Source organism: Hyperolius riggenbachi, chromosome 4 (assembly GCF_040937935.1).
Source record: "Hyperolius riggenbachi isolate aHypRig1 chromosome 4, aHypRig1.pri, whole genome shotgun sequence".
In the NCBI taxonomy this organism is placed as follows: Eukaryota; Metazoa; Chordata; class Amphibia; order Anura; family Hyperoliidae; genus Hyperolius; species Hyperolius riggenbachi.
The window spans coordinates 491,489,739-491,500,659 of NC_090649.1; the positions used below are offsets into that span (position 1 = coordinate 491,489,739).

General features: G+C 49.8%; 1 protein-coding gene across 2 annotated transcripts in view; it reads left to right on the forward strand.

Annotated features, from left to right (window-relative positions):
- The window catches only part of SOCS5 (suppressor of cytokine signaling 5), a 79,162-nt gene that overhangs the window by 24,666 nt on the left and 43,575 nt on the right, over window positions 1–10,921 (forward strand). For both annotated transcript variants that reach the window (XM_068233040.1, XM_068233039.1), the window contains exon 2: window positions 5,401–5,633. The gene's annotated coding sequence lies outside the window, so the exon portion shown is untranslated. The remainder of the gene's footprint in view (window positions 1–5,400; window positions 5,634–10,921) is intronic.

A 10,921-nucleotide genomic window follows, 5' to 3' on the forward strand; every position in this document is an offset into this window, starting at 1 on the left:
TGCTGCACTCCCGCTGTGCAGAGATCTGTGTGTATGCTGCACTGGATGCTTCACTCCTGCTGTGCAGAGATCTGTGTGTAGGCTGCACTGGATGCTGCATTCCCGCTGTGCAGTGATCTGTGTGTAGGCTGCACTGGATGCTGCACTCCCGCTGTGCAGAGATGTGTGTAGGCTGCACTGGATGCTGCTCTCCTGCTGTGCAGAGATCTGTGTGTATGCTGCACTGGATGCTGCTCTACTGCTGTGCAGGGATCTGTGTGTAGGCTGCACTGGATGCTGCTCTCCCGCTGTGCAGAGATCTGTGTGTATGCTGCACTGGATGCTGCTCTCCTGCTGTGCAGGGATCTGTGTGTAGGCTGCACTGGATGCTGCTCTCCCGCTGTGCAGAGATCTGTGTGTATGCTGCACTGGATGCTGCTCTCCTGCTGTGCAGGGATCTGTGTGTAGGCTGCATTGGATGCTGCTCTCCCGCTGTGCAGAGATCTGTGTGTAGGCTGCACTGGATGCTGCTCTCCCGCTGTGCAGAGATCTGTGTGTAGGCTGCACTGGATGCTGCTCTCCTGCTGTGCAGAGATCTGTGTGTAGGCTGCACTGGATGCTGCACTCCCGCTGTGCAGTGATCTGTGTGTAGGCTGGACTGGATGCTGCTCTCCAGCTGTGCAGAGATCTGTGTGTATGCTGCACTGGATGCTGCACTCCAGCTGTGCAGTGATCTGTGTGTAGGCTGGACTGGATGCTGCTCTCCAGCTGTGCAGAGATCTGTGTGTAGGCTGCACTGGATGCTGCACTCCCGCTGTGCAGAGATCTGTGTGTAGGCTGCACTGGATGCTGCTCTCCTGCTGTGCAGAGATGTGTGTAGGCTGCACTGGATGCTGCTCTCCCGCTGTGCAGAGATCTGTGTGTAGGCTGCACTGGATGCTGCACTCCCGCTGTGCAGAGATCTGTGTAGGCTGCACTGGATGCTGCTCTCCCGCTGTGCAGAGATCTGTGTGTAGGCTGCACTGGATGCTGCACTCCCGCTGTGCAGAGATCTGTGTAGGCTGCACTGGATGCTGCTCTCCTGCTGTGCAGAGATCTGTGTGTAGGCTGCACTGGATGCTGCTCTCCTGCTGTGCAGAGATCTGTGTGTAGGCTGCACTGGATGCTGCTCTCCTGCTGTGCAGGGATCTGTGTGTAGGCTGCACTGGATGCTGCACTCGCGCTGTGCAGAGATCTGTGTGTATGCTGCACTGGATGCTGCACTCGCGCTGTGCAGAGATCTGTGTGTAGGCTACACTGGATGCTGCTCTCCTGCTGTGCAGAGATCTGTGTGTAGGCTGCACTGGATGCTGCTCTCCTGCTGTGCAGAGATCTGTGTGTAGGCTGCACTGGATGCTGCTCTCCTGCTGTGCAGAGATCTGTGTGTAGGCTGCACTGGATGCTGCACTCCTGCTGTGCAGAGATCTGTGTGTAGGCTGCACTGGATGCTGCTCTCCCGCTGTGCAGAGATCTGTGTGTAGGCTGCACTGGATGCTGCTCTCCTGCTGTGCAGAGATCTGTGTGTATGCTGCACTCGCGCTGTGCAGAGATCTGTGTGTAGGCTGCACTGGATGCTGCTCTCCTGCTGTGCAGAGATCTGTGTGTAGGCTGCACTGGATGCTGCTCTCCTGCTGTGCAGAGATCTGTGTGTAGGCTGCACTGGATGCTGCACTCGCGCTGTGCAGAGATCTGTGTGTATGCTGAACTGGATGCTGCACTCGCGCTGTGCAGAGATCTGTGTGTATGCTGCACTGGATGCTGCATTCCTGCTGTGCAGAGATCTGTGTGTAGGCTGCACTGGATGCTGCTCTCCCGCTGTGCAGAGATCTGTGTGTAGGCTGCACTGGATGCTGCACTCCTGCTGTGCAGAGATCTGTGTGTAGGCTGCACTGGATGCTGCACTCGCGCTGTGCAGAGATCTGTGTGTATGCTGCACTGGATGCTGCACTCGCGCTGTGCAGAGATCTGTGTGTATGCTGCACTGGATGCTGCATTCCTGCTGTGCAGAGATCTGTGTGTAGGCTGCACTGGATGCTGCTCTCCCGCTGTGCAGAGATCTGTGTGTAGGCTACACTGGATGCTGCTCTCCTGCTGTGCAGAGATCTGTGTGTAGGCTGCACTGGATGCTGCTCTCCTGCTGTGCAGAGATCTGTGTGTAGGCTGCACTGGATGCTGCTCTCCTGCTGTGCAGAGATCTGTGTGTAGGCTGCACTGGATGCTGCACTCCTGCTGTGCAGAGATCTGTGTGTAGGCTGCACTGGATGCTGCTCTCCCGCTGTGCAGAGATCTGTGTGTAGGCTGCACTGGATGCTGCTCTCCCGCTGTGCAGAGATCTCTGTGTAGGCTGCACTGGATGCTGCGCTCCCGCTGTGCAGAGATCTGTGTAGGCTGCACTGGATGCTGCTCTCCTGCTGTGCAGAGATCTGTGTGTAGGCTGTACTCCTGTGTGTGTAGGCTGCACTGGATGCTGCTCTCCTGCTGTGCAGAGATCTGTGTGTAGGCTGCACTGGATGCTGCTCTCCTGCTGTGCAGAGATCTGTGTAGGCTGCACTGGATGCTGCACTCCTGCTGTGCAGAGATCTGTGTGTAGGCTGCACTGGATGCTGCTCTCCTGCTGTGCAGAGATCTGTGTGTAGGCTGCACTGGATGCTGCTCTCATGCTGTGCAGAGATCTGTGTGTAGGCTGCACTGGATGCTGCTCTCATGCTGTGCAGAGATCTGTGTGTAGGCTGCACTGGATGCTGCTCTCCTGCTGTGCAGAGATCTGTGTGTAGGCTGCACTGGATGCTGCTCTCCTGCTGTGCAGAGATCTGTGTGTAGGCTGCACTGGATGCTGCTCTCCTGCTGTGCAGAGATCTGTGTGTAGGCTGCACTGGATGCTGCTCTCCTGCTGTGCAGAGATCTGTGTGTAGGCTGCACTGGATGCTGCTCTCCTGCTGTGCAGAGATCTGTGTGTAGGCTGCACTGGATGCTGCTCTCCTGCTGTGCAGAGATCTGTGTGTAGGCTGTGCTCCTGTGTGTGTAGGCTGCACTGGATGCTGCTCTCCTGCTGTGCAGAGATCTGTGTGTAGGCTGCACTGGATGCTGCTCTCCTGCTGTGCAGAGATCTGTGTATGCTGCACTGGATGCTGCTCTCCTGCTGTGCAGGGATCTGTGTGTAGGCTGCACTGGATGCTGCTCTCCTGCTGTGCAGAGATCTGTGTGTAGGCTGCACTGGATGCTGCTCTCCTGCTGTGCAGAGATCTGTGTGTAGGCTGTGCTCCTGTGTGTGTAGGCTGCACTGGATGCTGCTCTCCTGCTGTGCAGAGATCTGTGTATGCTGCAAGTCAGGAAGTGAACTCTTTGACCCGGAAAACAATAACTACAATGTATTTATTCCTAAAAACGCAATCGCTACACAAACCGATTGTGTTGAGCGTTTTGGGTTTATCCTATTATTTCCATTGAGGCGGAATCGACTTAAAAATGGTCCCCGCACCGCTTTACTGAATAGACAGCGCACGACCCGCGCTGATATGAACCTTCTCATAGACATTCATTGCATAAGCAATTGTCCCTCAGAGGGGCTCACAATCTAGCCCTTACGATAGTCATATTTCTGTGTACGTATCGTGTGTGTGTGTGTATTGTAGGACCAATTTAGGGGGACACCAATTACCTTATCTGTATTTTTTTGGGGAGGGGGATGCAGGAGGAAACTTGAGTGCCCGGAGGAAACCCACACAGACATGTGGAGTACATTTAAACTCCGTGCATATAGTGCCGTGGCTGGGATTTGAACCGGGGACCCAGCGCTGCAAGGCGAGAGTGCTAATCGCTACGCCAGGGATGCAGTAGGGAAGAGGCTGACCACGTTTCTCCCTCCACCCACTTGGGCCCCCCTCCTTTGCCTCCCTGCAGAGCTAGTGTTATTACTCACCTATCGCTCTGATGGTAAAATTGCATGGTGTGTAGACATCCTTACATACTGTCTGCCTTGTACAGTGATATATGCTTGTTTGGTGAAGTGTTTTGTCATTCTGGTACTGGTGCCCTTTGGAGCAGCCTCAGCTTCATTGTTGGGTAGGCCGCTCTTTGCCCCATGTATGCAGGTTGGGACCTGATTGTGCAGGAAGTAGGTTCATTCCTTATGTCCTCCCCACAGAAACGGGAACCGTTGCTTCATGTTCCCCTGCACGCAGTGAGTAAACATGTTTGGCCTGTGTGAAAAACATCCCTTTTTAAAATCTTTTCAGGGTGTACCTAATCCATCTGCCTGAAAGCGATGTGTTCTTAATTTCCGTACATTTCCCATATCTTGCCCCATACCCTCCTATACTTCCTGCACGGCAGGCGTTGACGGCAGGCTTTGAACCGTGCTTGGCATCTGAAGTCACTGTGCTATCTTCTGTCTCGTGATCATGCAATATGTTTAATTCACCATCTGGTGCGACTTGCATTAACAATTCATCAGATTACAGTAAAGGGGGGAAAAGTTGGCTGGCAGTTTTCTTGCAGTTCTGAAATCTGTGGGCAGATGCAGCATGTTACAGCATTATCCTCCTCTCATGCCGGTTATATGAAACTTAATGAAGCAAAAGTAAAACGAGGACATTCAGTATGAAATAATTTACTCTGAGAACTATAAAAATCGGTCGTCACTAAAGATCTGGTGAAGACTCCTACACACACTAGATTCCTGCCCAAGGCGGATCTCTATCTGCTGTCTCAGCCGAGTTTAGTCTTGTCTAGTGTGTGTACATATTTAAAGAGCATTCTCTCTATGAAACTCCTAGAAAGTTGGCCAGAGAGGGAAAGGGTAGCTTTGGAAATCTCTTCTCCTATATTGCTGTCACTTACAGTAGGTAGTAGAAATCTGACAGAAGTGACAGGTTATGGACTAGTCCATCTCTTCGTAGGGGGATTCTCAGCAAGGTTTTTATTCTGTATAAAGCTATTCCCTAAAAATGATTTAAACAATGATGCTGGCCAGCTTCCCTGCTCGCTACAGCTTTTTTAGCAGTTGGACAGAGCAACTGCCATTCAATAAGTGCTTTTAAAAATTAATCCCTGAGAATCCCCCTATGAAGAGATGGGCTAGTCCAAAACCTGTCGCTTCTGTCACATTTCTACTACCTACTGCAAGTGACAGCAACATAGGAGAAAAGTAATTTATTGCTCATTTTACTCTGGAAAAACATACTAATTTGTCTGTTTGCACATATTTAAAATTTTACATTTATTCATCATAGTGCCCCTTTAACTGTGTGCTCTGCAAGCAATTACCAGGTAGCAGCGAGCTGTTGTAAGAGTTCAAGAGTCTTTTCACTGCCTGTCGACTGCTTGTGGAAAAGTGTGTAATTTTTGTTCACTCACTTTTTTTTTTCCCTTTTTTTTTTGCAGTTCTTGTGGCAGCTCGGTAATGCAAGGGCATACCCGCACAGGAAACGAAAGTCTCCTTTTTCACTTGCACTGTCCTCGTTGCCTTGGAGTCATAAATGCCACCTCATACTGAAACACTGCAACCCTTCAGCTGTTGGGAATGAGTAGTCCAGCGGAAATGTGCTGACGGTCACCATTGTTCCACCTCAAGAGCATCAAGATTCTACGATGAAGAATCTCTTACAGAAATAACGGTAGGTGTATCAGACAGCCCAGCATGAGTGGTCCGGGAGCTGACTATCGAACACTTATTAAAATGCACCTTTGTGAGGGTGATGGGGGAGCTGGAACGCCTTTGTGAGGGTGATGGGGGAGCCGGCACGCCTTTGTGAGGGCGATGGGGGAGCGGAACACGTCTGGGTTTTTTTTTTTTTTGGTTTTTTTTTTAATAAAAGGATTGCTGTGACAGTGTAGTGATCAGCACTTTCCTTTTATTATTCTCCTTTTTAGTATAGAGCAGGGGTCTCAAACTCAATCATGTAAGGGATTAAAATCTAAAACCTAGTCTTAAGTCACGGGACAAATTGTTTATTAAGATTTAACATTTATTGAACAGTCTCTCAAGCGAAGTGGTGTAACTATCGGAAGCCTGGAAGTCCAGCTCCTCCCCTTCTGCAGAGTAGCACAGTGCAGCAGCTCCTCCAACTTCTGCAGAGTAGCACAGTGCAGCAGCTCCTCCCCTTCTGCAGAGTAGCACAGTGCAGCAGCTCCTCCAACTTCTGCAGAGTAGCACAGTGGAGCGGTTTATTATTTACAAGCCCCTTCGCTAGGCCTAAACGATTTTAGGAAAGAATTGGATTGAGCGATTTCTGTCTGAAATTGCGATTTCGATTCGATGCAGTTTCCTTCCAATCAAGCTTTGTTCCCCCTCTTTGCCTAGTTGTTCCCTCCTCTGTCTCTTTGTGCCCCCTTTGCCTCTTTATGCCTCCTCTGGGTCTCTCTCTTGCCCCCTTTGTGTCTCTGTGCCTGCTCTTTCTCTCTGTGTCTCTCTGTGCCTCCTCTGTCCCCCAAGCTGCATCAGTTCTGGACATAGCTTCTAATGCACGGAATACTTCCTGTATGTCATGTGACATACAGGAACCAGGAGTTTTGCCAAGCACACTTCTTCAAACTTCCCCCATGTGGAAATGACGTGATCGCGATAATTGCCGCTTTGACGATTCCGAAATTGTGATCTTGGTGATCACGATTTCGATTTAGCTTTCAGGCCTACCCTTCGCTGCTTTGGCAGACAAGCATGAAGATGAAATGTAGCCTAAGGCTGGATGCCAAGTGTCCACCCCCCCTAGTCTTTTTGGTAAGCTGCCACACGAGGGGGTTTGGATGCCTGGTTGGGCCCCATGGTAATTTTGCAGAGGGGACCCCAGACACTGTTTCACCAGTGTGCTCCTCTGCATGGGGAGGTGGTTATTCTTTTACTGCTTACAATGATGCCCATTCAAAGCTCTGGAGGGCCACATAAAATGACAGGGAGGGCCGCATTCGGCCCCAGGGCGTGTTTGTCACCTGTGGTATAAAGCCTTACTACCCTAACAGCGCTGGCTGATATTGCATATGGGGCTCTGCTCAGCCCCAGCATGTCACCACTTGTGGATGAGAAGCCTACTATGGACTCTACTGTAGACTTCCTCCCCAGCTGACGTCCGTCTGGCTTTAGTATTAGAATGAGGTAGAGGTTTTTGTAACCATGGAATTCCCATCTCTCCTCATTAATTGTGAATTCTCCTATACCATGGAGATGAGCAGGTTCTGTCCCATGTATAACTAGTGCAAAGGTCGGGCGATCTGGTGAGATGCAGAGTCTGACCAAACACTGGACATTGCCATTTTGTCAAATACCTTGACAAAGGGAACTTGCCGTGGCCCCGAAATGTTCGTTAGTTGATTGAATGGATATCTAGTATGTGATGTGAATTTAAAAAACAAAAAACCTTTAATTGAGTGCGGACCCTCTGGATTTTATTGTATTGACCAAACACTGGGACACGCCTGGGTTGGGCCATATTAACCCCTTCAGTACCAGCAGTCTCTTCCCCCTTAAGGACCAGAGACTGCTGGTACCAATGAATGGCACCTCCCGACGGATCGCCGCACATACCCTTCACTCCTACCAGTCACGCCGCTCTTCCATTGCCGCAGTCCCCTCTCTGCTGTCGCTATGACGACAGAGCTGTCACAACTCAGGGGCGATATGTAATTTGTGCACTTTACCAGTTGCCCTGGTGTCCTGCTGATCATTCTTGCTGCCGTAGTGTCTGACTGAAGGTGGCCACACACTATACAATTTTTTTAAATATCTGTTCAATTTAAGAATTGCAATCAATTTTTCTGACTGATTGTAACATTTCAAAAATATGACCAATGTACCACACACATGTTCAATTTTTCCCCAATTATGATAAAATTGGAAAAATTGCTAGCGTATGCATATTAATAAATTGACAATCCAACACACACCAAACAATCTTTAGCAAGATTGAAGAAAAATATCTGGCATTCCGGATCGATTAACATAAAAAATAAAAAATGGGAAATCCGATCAGATTTTTCAGTCGAATGAAAAAAAAAGCTTTCGGTTTTTTTTCGGGAGATCCGATCGTTTTTATCGAATTGCTGTAAAATCGGATCATTTTATTGTATCGTGTGGCCACCTTCACACACCTGACCACAACAAGCATGCAGCTAATCTTGTCAAATGTTTGTCACAAACCTCTGATCTGCTGCATGCTTGTTCAGGGTCTATGGTTAGAAGTATTAGGGGCAGAGGATCAGCAAGGCTGCCAGGCAACTGGTATTGTTTAAAAGGAAATATGGCAGCCTCCATATACCTCTCACTTCAGGTTCAGGTTCTCATTTTTACATTGTGGCAGAGCAGCCGGGCTGGCTAAACGAATGCAGAGTGGGCAGCAGGGCAGTGTCAAGGGTACCTGTCCAGACGCTGGACTGGCTTCTCCTCTCCTTCACCCGCAGCGCTGCAATGCAGACCTCTCCTTTGGATCATGTGATATGACCAGGGCTCAGAGGATGGTGTTGGCGTTACAGCGCCACCAAGTGGGGGATAAGTCACACCTCTTCCACCACCGGGCAGCGCTGCAATGCAGACACCAGCCTCTGGGTTCCGACCACATGCCATATGTGATCGGGACTCAGAAGGCGATGTTGGCATTACAGCGCTGCGGATGCTGGAGAGGAGAAGCTATTTTAACTGCCTGGACAGGTACCCTTCACAGCGTTCTGCTGCATAGCCTCTCAGGCTGGGGATGGCGCACTTCCTAAGCAGCAGGATGAATGTGACCCTGCCGTGCACAGTTTAACTATGGCGCTCAGGGCTGATTACCACCGCAGAACTCCCAAGGCACTTGAACTTTACCTGATGATGAAGCGGTTGTAGCCGCGAAACGCGCTCTGATGTACATAATAAAACATATATTTCTACTGAAAATCCTGTATCCTTGAAATTGGTATCTCTAAGATAAGGATTTCTTACCACCTTATTTGAACTATTCCACATTGGGCGATTCCTACCCTCCCCTAGTTTAACTATGTGGCTGCTAAGCGAGTAGTTTATGGAGGCTGGCCTATTTATTTCCTTTTAATCCATAACCGTTACCTGGCTGTCCTGCTGGTCTATTTGGCTGCCGTAGTACCTGAATAACACCAGAAACAAGCATGCAGCTAATTCAGTCACACTTCAGTCAGAAACCCCTGATCTGTTGCATGCTTGTTCAGGGTTTACAGCTAAAAGTATTAGAGGCAGAGGATCAGCAGGACAGCCAGGCAACTGGTATTGCTTAAAGAGAGTCTGAAGCGAGAATAAATCTTGCTTCAGACCTCATAGATAGCAGGGGCACGTGTGCCCCTGCTAAAACGCCGCTATCCCGCGGCTTAACGGGGGTCCCTTCACCCCCAAATCCCCTCCATAAAGCGGGAGAGCGCTTCCGCATTGGGGCAGGGCTAACCGCCTCAGCCCTGCCCCACGTGTGTCTGTCAGACGCGTATCTCCGCCTCTCCCCCGCCCCTCAGTCATCCTTCACTGAGAGGGGCGGGGGAGAGGCAGCGATGCGCCGCTGTTAGACACGACTGGAGGCAGGGCTGCAGCCGTTAGCCCTGCCTCCAGGAAGGGAAGATTTACGACCAAGACTACGACCAAGTCTTGGAGGGGTGGGTTTAAGGGTGAAGGGACCCCTGTTTAGCGGCGGTTTAGCAGGGGCACACGTGCCCCTGCTAAGTATGAGCTCTGAAGCGAGATTTTATTCTCGCTTCAGAGTCTCTTTAAAAGGAAATGAATATGGCAGCCTTCATATCTTTCTCACAGACCATGTCCCTAGCCCCCTCTGCTGCGGTCCCCTGCGACAGGTTGCCTAGTTCGATGCAAAACAGAATTGTGCCGCCTTAAAGGGAACCAGAGACTAAGCGCCCTTATGTATTTTACCATATATATCAGTGGGAACATTAGAGAAAACACCTACCCTGCTCTCTGTTTCATCCTTTACTGTTCTGATTGCTTCTTTTAAACCCTGATAAATTCTCCGACTGAGCATTCAGTCTGGCTTTGTTCAGGAATCTTTATAGCTGAGTCTGTCTTCTGTGCTGTGTCTTTTCAAGCCCAAGTCTGCCCCCTTGTGGCTCTGCTCAGGAATCATTATAGCTGAGTCATTACAGCAAAGCCAGACTGAATGCTCAGTTGGGGATTTTATAGAAGCAATCTGAACAGTTAATAATGAAACAGAAAGCAAGGTAGGGGTTTTCTCTAATGTTCCCACTGATATATATGGTAAAATACATGAGGATGCTTAGTCTCTGGTTCACTTTAAAGGGAAGTTCTGAGGAAAATGTTTGTTTTATTTAAGGCAGTCTTAGTTCACTAATTGCACTTCTGAGCAGTGCAATCAGTTTGTCCCCGAATGGCCGCGTTAGCCTCAGTTTCTGGCCCCTGACCTCCGAGGTCGGATCCCCCGAACCCGGAAGAGTGTGACCCCCATGCAAGCGCAGTAAATCTTCCTCTCCTCTGTCGAACGCAGGCGCTGTAGTATGACATAGAGGTGGGCAGAACATGCGCAATGATGCCTCCAAGAAATAGTGACGTCCTGTCCCCCCTCCCTCTAGCCTATTAGGGCTATCAGAGGAAAGGAACTGACAAAAAGACAGGGCGGACATGACTCATACATGTCCGCGTCTAGAGCCAATGTGCATGCGCTGCCCAAAAGACGGTGACTGCGCCTGCGTGCCGCAAAGCAGGAAGTGTTAAAGGAACAGGTGCACTGAAGTACTTCCGGGGTCACGGGCCAGTAACAAATCTATCTTCCGCCTTAACGGAGGGAGTAAGAAAAAGGCTTTTATCGTGGTTTGTCAGTGGAACAGGCAGAAGGGAACGAGGTGGTTTTGTTTATCTTAGTTTTTTTTTTATTTATTGGTAATTTCATGATCTCGGATGTGTCTTCAATCACTCAATCACTAATAATACTTTCCATTTTAAGAAAGC